Genomic DNA, 8,709 nt, shown 5'->3' with positions numbered 1-8,709 from the left:
GACAAAATATATAACCTTGAAGGGTATGTTATCAGTTCTCATTTCCATCCTTGGGATTTGCACAACCAATAAGGAAATCCATTGAAAGAAAAAGAAAAAAAAATCTTAATAAACATTATATAAATTAAGGTAGATGGAATTAGTATTTAATTAATCTAATTACCCATCTTTCCACTCTGCACAAACATTGTTGGAATCTGATTGAAGAGCAAAGGAGAGAAGCTGAATTGTTATGAAAAGTGTGTCTGAGTTTATGTTTAAATGTTTTGATTTTTGTGTTCCAGGTTGTTTGAGTGAGTGTTGTAATAGAAGGTATAAGTGAAATTTGTGTATATTTGAAAGTTGGGTAAGTTTGTTGTGATCCAGGAGGGAAAGGTTATCGATGGTGGGGATTAAAAGCATCAGGATAAGTGGAATTAGTTCGAGGCAAGCAAGTGGTCAAATTATGTTTTCTCTGTGAGGCTGACAAGGAGTTATTAAGTGCTTCTTTAAACTTAGGATAATGTTAGATATAAAGGGTGAGGTTTGTCTATTTTTGAATAGATTCTCTGAACTAGTGCTTGCTTGAGAAGAAGATAGTGAACAAGCCTTGTTTTAACTCAATATGTTGTTTGATTGAATGTTAAAAAAGTGGTATCAGAGCTCCGAGGTAATTGATTTTGATGTTTCCTGTAATCTCTGTTATGTTGTGAAGTGTTTGTGAGGTGTTGTGAAGCATAACATGTTTGTGTGTTGCTTTGAAGTGTTGTGATAAATATACAGAAGTAGTTTGAAGGTGGTGCTGTGAGTGAGTGAAGAGGTTTGTGTTTTAAGAGGTGTTCTGAGTTTGTTAGTGCAAATTTGGGTTGTTGGTTAGTGAAAATAAATAAAGATGGTTGCAAGTTCTTCAACCACTATAGAGATTTCTCATTCTACTATTCCTATGTTTAAAGGAGAGGGATATGACCGTTGGAGTGTGAGAATTAAATTTTTTTTTCATTCTCAGAAGCTTTGGAAGGTGATGGAAGAGGATGTGATGAAAGAAGACAAAGAAGTCAAGGATTCAAAAGCTAAGGTGATTGAGAGCCAGACAGAAGATGCTATGGCATTGTTTTTACTTCAACAGACTATCAATGATAATATTTTGGATAGAATTGTGAGGTTTACTACAACAAAGGAAGCCTGGGATCATATACAAATTGAGTATCATGGTTCTACAAGGATGGTTTCAGTGAGGAGACAAACCTTAAGACAAAAATTTGAGTTATTGTAAATGAAAGAAGAAGAAGAAACTATCCAACAATATATTGCGAGAGTACTTGTAATTGTAAATAAGATCAAAGGTCTAGAGTTTGAGCTTGCAAATAAAGATGTGGTGTCTAAAATGATGAGAAGTTTGTCATTAAGATTTGTACATGTTGTGACTTCTATTGAAGAAGCTAGAGATATTTCTACACTCACATTGAATGAGTTGAGTGGTTCCTTGCAAGCTCATGAGGTAAGGTTTAATCAATTTTCTGATAAACATGAGGATAAAGCTTTTGTGATAAGAGATGAAGGATGTGGAGGTAGATTTCCTATGAGAGGAAGAGGCAGGGATTTTAGAGGAAGAGGAAGAGGTATGAATAATTCAAGAAGAGGTATTGGTGATGGTCAAAGGCAACAATATGAATTTGGTTTTAATTCATTGTAGTCAGGTAAAGGTGGTCAAAAAAAATTTGGAGAAAGACGAAGGGGAGAACAAAGGTTTTTCAATGGCCCAAGAGGTAATAGAGGTGGATTGCAAAATATTCAATGTTTTAAATGTCAGAAATTTGGGCATTTACAGTCTCACTGTTGGTCACAAAATAGAAATTTTGAAAGGGGTTCTAGTTCAAACAATGATCAAGGTGTTAGTGGTTATGGAAATTTTTCTTGGTGCATGGAGGAGAAGACATAAATAATTCATCTGTTTGGTTCTTAGACAGTGGCATTTCAAGTCATATGATAGGCAATAAGAAGTTGTTTCATGAGTTAGATGAACAAGTCTCTCAGAAGGTCAAGTTAGGTGATGATCAAGAAATGGATGTATGTGGCAAAGGATCAGTTACAATTTATTGTTCTGAAGGTGAAGTAAAACTGATTCAGGGAGTTCGGTATGTGCCAAAATTAGCACATAATCTTCTCAGTGTAGGGCAATTGATTGATAGTGGGTATGTTGTGCAGTTTAATCAGTATGGATGCAGTGTCAAGAACATTAAATCAGGTGTACAAGTTTTAAAAATCTAGAAAAATAGAAGTAACATGTATCCAATAGAATTTGCAGATTGTGAGCAAGCAAATGTGGCAATGAAAGGAGAAGATGTAGCTCTTTTGTGGCATAAAAGATATGGGCACTTGAATTTTCAAGGATTTCATGTGTTACAGTAACAAGATATGGTGTATGGTTTGCCAATTATCAAGAAAGTGAATCACTGTGAAGATTGTGTATATGGAAAATTAGCTAGGTTTCCATTTCAAGTTGGAACATCCTGGAGAGTAAGAACAAAATTACATTTGGTGCATGTTGATGTTTGTGGTCCAATGCAAATAGCTTTACATGGTGATAACAAGTATTTCTTGTTGTTTGTGGATGACTATTCTCGAATGTGTTGGGCATATGTTCTTAAATACAAGCATGAAATATTTAAGTACTTTCATATTTTTTTTGCATTTGTTGAAAGGAAATCTGGACAGAAATTAAAAATCATTAGGATAGATAGAGGTGGAGAATTTAAGTCAAGGGAGTTTGATTTGTTTTGTACAAAAAAGGATATCAAGCATGAACTTACAGCTCCTTATTCACCCCAACATAATGGAATTGTTGAGAGAAAGAATAGAGTTTTGATTGAAAAAGCTAGAAGTATGCTAAGTGCTTGTAAATTGCCAAATGAATATTGGGCAGGGTAGTTTTAACAGCTGTATATCTATCTAATGTGTGTCCAACATATGTAGTATTGGGAAAATATCACTATGAAGCTTGGTTTGGTGTTAAACCTAGAATATCTCATTTGAGAATGTTTGGTTGTGTGGCATATGCTCGTATTCCTACATAGCAAATACAAAAATTAGATAAAAAAGCAGAAATAGGTGTTTTTGTTGGGTATTGTTTAGATGCAGAGGCATATAGTTTTTATTCCAAATTCAAGGAAAGTAATAGTAAGCAGAGATGTGAAATTTGTTGAAGATGAATTCTGGAGTTGGGTAGAAAAAGAAGATATAACAAAGACAATTATATTGCAAGAAAGAAAAATGCAAGATACTCAATTGGTAGAAAATACAATTTCACAACTTGCAGAGTTGGCAACTGATGTTGTTAAAGAGACTGGTAGGAGTGAGGATATTTCTTTAAATGTGCAAGTGACTCAAGATGTTGATACTTGTGTGGATGCATCTGATCTCTTCTCCGCAAGTGCACGGGTCACACACAAGTAATACGGTGGTACCCAGTAAGGGGTAGGGTTATCGAACCTCAGGGACCGGACTTAAAGTACTAATCTATCTTCTGATGTTTAGTCAGACAAAGAGTGGTGAAAGATTTTATTAAGAACTAATAGTGTAAGAGTGAATGATGGTAGAAATTAGGAGATAAGGATTGTGTTTTCAACTACAAGAGAGCAATGCCCCAAGACGATTCCTATGAGTTATAGTATGCTGACTTGATTATAATGAATACCAGGTACATTCCAAGATTCAAGTGTGTGCCCTTAAGCAATGTTACATCTATGGATCTCAAACACACTAAGTTATGCCAAGATAACTAAATTACCAAGGCAGCTATGCAATTCAAGCCATCAAGATAAGCAAACACAAGATTAAACACAAGAAACTTAAAGAACTCCGTAATCATTGATAATCAAGTAGTCGAAGCATACAAAACCACATAGTTCAACATCCCGGGGCACCGTGGCCTATTAGCCCCTCATGGATGGGTACAACAAGAAAGATATAAATGAAGAGTAAGAGAAAGAAGACATGACTCCCTTCTACTCAAGATGATCTTCCTTGCTGAGCTCCGTACGCTCAACCCCACTTCTCTTGTGCCTCTGACTCCTTCTTGATCCCATTAGAATGTGTGGTGAAGCTTGTCTTCACCCTCTTCAGTGTCCTCCCAGTGGAGAGTTGAGTCCCGAACAAAGATGAGAGAAAAACCCTAAAAACTGGAGTTAAAAGGGCTGTCTTCAAGCTCGACACGGTCTAAGCACGATCTTGCTTCGACCGTGTTTCCATGGACTACCTTTGAGTGATTCCGCTAAGTGTCCACCTGAGATTTTAAATGGGAGGAAGTGCGGTCGTGTTTGGCGCATGTTTCCATAAACATGATCATGCTAGGAGCCACCAGCATGTGCTCCTTCAGTTGAGAAGAATAGTAATTCCAGCCTGAGAAATTCAGGGGGAGGGACACAATTGTGCTTCGACCGTGTTCACCTCGGTGCCACTCCCCTGCTAGCTTCTTCACTTGGTCCACACTAGGCTAAGAGATTCAGGGGGACAGAGCACGACTGTGCTTTGCCCGTGTTGAGCTTGAACACTTAGCACTTCTTGAAATTTCTGTCATTTGATGACCGAATTCATTCCTAGTTAAATCGAGCTCCACAATTCCCGCATCATTAACAATCATACCCAAAATAGCACCGAATATATATAAAGATGTGCTAAAAAATAAGAAAAAGTATGAATTGAAGATAAGAAAACATGATATGCATTGCAATCATCAAATACCCCCACACTTGAATCAATGCTTGTCCTCAAGCAATCACACATCACTCAATGAAAATAAAGATGAGTGCATCACCTCCGATCTCAAGAAAAACTTGGACTTCTTAAACAAAGGGAAAACAACAAGGGTTAGGAACAATAAGGATAATCAATGAATGGCTACACTCTTACTTCCAAGGACTTGGGTGTGCAAACCCTAAATTGAGTGCCTCACAGTTCTCAGGTTTCAACCTAGCAAAATTAAACCTACAATTGACTATTTACAAAGGGTAGTAGCTCCATACACCCTAGAGGTAGCCTTCTCTCCCGGTAGGTCATCAAATGTATACTTGTAATGCCCAAAATTTGACTACTCGAGAGTAGCTTTCACTCTTCTAGGGTGATAGCTCTTTCTACCATCTTTTTACAATGAATTTAAAATAACCGGTAGGGCATCCTACATGGGATCCGACTTTCCAGTTTTTTTTTTAAACAAGAAAACATGAGGCTCCATAATTAGGGTTGAATGATAAACTTGAGCCTTCGAAGTTAGAGCGAGACTGCAATATGGATGATAAGTGCTTGTGCGATAAGAATATGAAGTGTTCTTTCCTTGTGTTGAGCATTACTTTTCTCGGGTTTTAATGCTAATATGTGTGTAGTTATGTTACTTTCATGCAGGTAGGGTTGTGAGGTCGAATATGAAAGAAAGAAGCCAATGAGGATCGTAAATGCACCAATTTGGAGGAAATCTTGCTAAGGTTCAAACGCGAAGACATAGGTCGGGTTCGAGATGCAAGAATGTGTACCAACCTCCTCGTATTCAAGTTAGTATAACCATTTGAAAGGGCACAAGGACAGTCACATTCAAGCATTCCAACTTGTGTATATAGAACAAAATCTCCACCCACGTGTCCGTTATTGAAGAAGCAAGGCGATCCACAACGTAAACGTGTGTCCGTTTGCGTAACCTCGATCAAAGCATGGATTCAGGAGTATTTCGGGCCGCTATTGTAGTACGGTACTGTAGAAAAACAGTAGCAAGAATACTGTACCAGCACTGTTCACAGCCGGCTGAGAAAATAGGAAAACAGAGAATCCACACGCGCGTGTGAAAAATCCACAGGGGGCGCTCACACGGGCGTGTTGATTCCTGATTTCATGCCTTTAAAAGCCGATTTCAGCCCCGGTTTCAGTATTTTTTTTCTCCATCTTTTCCCCAACGTGAGAGAGGGCTGCGACTAGGGTTTTGAGAGGTATTGGCTAGGACTTTGGAGAGGTTCTACGGCTCCAACATCTCGCGCCGTTTGGAATAAAGTTAGTGGGAGAGCTTTCGTCGGCATCGATCCGGCGAGGTGTATCCTAGGCCAGACAAAGGGACCCTTGCGACGAGTAGAGGACTCTCTATAAGACCATCACCACGACTAACAAGGGGGTTTTCTATGGATGCTTTGTTTTTATATTTGATTTCATTGATTGTATCTAGCTCCATGGAGAGCTAATCCCCTAGTGGGTACTTGGGTATTTGTGAACCCTAGGATGTATTCGTTTCATTAAATCTCTTTATTATGATTTCATTTAATTGATGTTTATTGTGAGTTCCAATCTTGTATGCTTGATTGTATGAATATTCCCCTAGAGTGACACTAAGGTTAAGAGTTCTTCTTAGTAACTCTTGTGAGTGAGTGACACACCATGAGAGTTAGACAAAGCTAGATTGGAGAGGGTTGAGAGGTTGAGTCGAGAGGTAGCGGAGCGTCCTCTTTCCCGTCCGGTATGATCTATCCTACCTCCATGTTCCAAGAGTTCTTTGCGGTCATAGTAGAGTGAATGGGCTAAGGGATGACCTTCCGCTGGGGCTTAGTTGTGAGTGCAACTGACTAAAGCGTTGAAGTGATTTTAGCATCTAGGGCTTAATTGTGGCTAGAGATCTTTCACCTGGACCAAAGGGTTAGGTCTATACATAGGAATAGGATTTATCATTTGGAGTCCCTAAAGCTCATTGCAATTCTATACGAGTGCGAGGTGTTGAGATTGTTCGATTTCATCTATGGGACCTGTATAGAGTTAGGCATGGTTGACCTTAGATCTGGGACTATGCAATTAAGGATTTCCATGACTCATTATTGCATTAATTAGGAAGCATAATAGAGGTTTCTTGCACTTGAAATGATTGTCCTAGGCGGAACAATACCCGGGTACCCCATCTTCATCGATTGCCTTACCTTCTCCTTTACTTGTGCTCTCTTTTTTGTTGTTTTTACTCTTGAGAATTGAATCTTGTCACACATATCACTATTCATCTTCCACATTAGTTAAGAAACAATTTAACTGTCTTTATTCCCTACTCTCTATGGATACGATACTCACTTATCTGGGATTATTACTTTGACACCCGTGCACTTGCGGTGTACACGCATATTCAGACGTGTCAAGTTTTTGGTGCCGTTACCAGGGATAGTCCAATCTAGCTGATATTGAAGTAGAAGAATCTGAAACATGGCAAAACAGAATGAGCAGCAGTGGACATTATCCGATTATGCCAAACCTTCAGTATTGGGGACACAATCGAGCATTGTGTGTTCCCCGATTACAGCTCAAAACTTCGAGCAGAAGCCGGCATTCATCCATATGTTGTAGCAATCTGCGCAATTCAATGGTTTGGCCGATGAGGATCCAAACAGTCATATAGATAACTTTCTCGAGGTGTGTGATATGCTGAAGATAAATGGGGTAACGGATGATGCCATCAAGTTGAGGGCCTTCCCATTTTCCTTGAAAGGAAGAGTGAAGCAGTAGCTACACTCATTACCTAGAGCATCAATTACCACATGGGAGGAGATGGTAGAAGCTTTTCTTGGCCGTTATTTCCTTCCCGGAAAATCTGCAAAGCTTAGGAATGAGATCTCATCCTTTGTACAATTGGAATTGGAGTCTCTATTTGAGACGTGGGAAAGGTTCAAGGAGCTCCTGAGAAAATGCCCGCAACCCAGATTCCCGGAGTGGATGATTGTTCAGACCTTTTACAATAGTCTGAATCCGAGTACAAGGTAACTCTTGGATGCGGCAGCAGGAGGTACCTTAGGTAGCAAGACCCCCGTTGAGGCCCGTTGATTAATTGAAGAAATGGGGTTAAACAGCTACCAATGGAATGCCAGGGAGAAGAAAAAGGTGGCCGGTCTCCATGAGATAGATGCAGTGACTTCGTTGGCGGCTCAAGTGGAATCACTGAGTAAGAAGTTAGATCTTTTAACTTTGAACAGAGTAGCAGCCGTGATTACTTGCACTGGGTGTGGTGGAGGACATGCTCCCTCCGATTGCCCGATATCTATTGGTAATGCATCTTCGATTGAGAACGTCGATTTTGTAGGTAATAGCATGAGGACTCAAGGGAACCCATACAGCAACACCTACAATACGGGTTGGAAGAAATCATCCCACTTTCTCGTGGAGCAACCAAGGTCCACAAAAGGCCATGGGGCCACCAGGTTTCCAACAATAAGACCCAAATGTGGAAAACAAAGTTTCAGGTTTGGAGACCCGAATGACCGATTTGGAAAAGGCCTTAACTAGGTTTGTGCAATTGTCAAATACAAGGTTTGAATCAGTTGAGGCTACACTTCACAACCATACCGCCTCCTTATATAATCTTAAAAATCAAGTGGGGCAGATTGTGAAGTCCTTATTGGAAAGGCCACATGGAAGTTTGCCGAGCAATACCGAGACCAACCCTAGAGAGCATATGAAGGCGATCTCTTTGAGAAGTGGTCGTGAGGTTGACGGTAGGCTTCCGAGTGAGAAGTCAAATGAACACGTACCCGAGGTTATAGAAGTTGAAGAGGGCACAAGCAAAGAGAAGGAGATGGCACCTCCACCTTTCAAACCAAGGATCCCTTATCCCTCTAGATTGAAGAATTACCAAGGGGATGAACAGTACAAGAAGTTCCTGAGTTTGTTCAAGCAATTCCACATCAATATTCCTATTGTTGAGGCATTGACCCAAATGCCTAAGTA

At 39.6% G+C, this 8,709-nt stretch overlaps 1 non-coding gene across 1 annotated transcript; it reads right to left on the bottom strand.

Moving 5' to 3' along the window:
• Nucleotides 1-7,584: 7,584 nt before the first annotated feature.
• LOC120276610 lies at nucleotides 7,585-7,691 on the bottom strand. The gene has a single exon (XR_005541323.1). It is a non-coding gene; the product is annotated as a small nucleolar RNA R71 (small nucleolar RNA).
• Nucleotides 7,692-8,709: the final 1,018 nt, after the last annotated feature.

This window comes from Dioscorea cayenensis, chromosome 14 (assembly GCF_009730915.1).
Source record: "Dioscorea cayenensis subsp. rotundata cultivar TDr96_F1 chromosome 14, TDr96_F1_v2_PseudoChromosome.rev07_lg8_w22 25.fasta, whole genome shotgun sequence".
Taxonomy (NCBI): domain Eukaryota; kingdom Viridiplantae; phylum Streptophyta; class Magnoliopsida; order Dioscoreales; family Dioscoreaceae; genus Dioscorea; species Dioscorea cayenensis.
The sequence above is the reverse complement of the archived record's forward strand: the minus strand, read 5'-3'. Positions and strand labels throughout refer to the sequence as shown.